This window comes from Gossypium hirsutum, chromosome A03 (genome assembly GCF_007990345.1).
Source record: "Gossypium hirsutum isolate 1008001.06 chromosome A03, Gossypium_hirsutum_v2.1, whole genome shotgun sequence".
NCBI lineage: Eukaryota > Viridiplantae > Streptophyta > Magnoliopsida > Malvales > Malvaceae > Gossypium > Gossypium hirsutum.
The window spans coordinates 55,680,806-55,681,359 of NC_053426.1; positions in this window are offsets into that span (position 1 = coordinate 55,680,806).

Here is a 554-nt window from a genome sequence, read left to right on the forward strand (position 1 = left end):
GCCCAAACTTTCCTAAAATTAGCCTTTTTCGAGTAGAATTAGACTTGGGCTCGACAGGGACACGGCCGTATAGCACGGCCGTATAGCGCTTATTTATAGTCTAAGCTCAACTCTCCTCATATTTGCACGATCATGGTGGTTCGAGGAGTTGAAACTCCTCATCCCCTCTATCAATCTTATCAAAATAAGGTTTTAGACGAGTACTATTTACCTTAAAAGTGCTGAATTTTGAATGAGTTACCTCGACTGTATCGTATGGTAAAAAGTTGAGTACCGTAAAAGGGATTTCTCCATTAGGTTCAAAAGTAGCAATATGAGGATCTACTTCATCTAATAGTACTCTGTCTGCAACCTTAAGTTGAATCGATTTACCTTTAAGTTCATCATAACATTGCTTTAGTTCATCGTGTATCCTCGGTTTCTCCTTAAATGTTGTTCACCATTCATCTAGTTCCTTGATTTGTAATCTTCATCCTTCAAGATTTGTTTGTGGCTCCATCACTTTATCCCTAGGGATTTCCTGCACAGCAATCTGAGCCAACATGTTGTTCTCA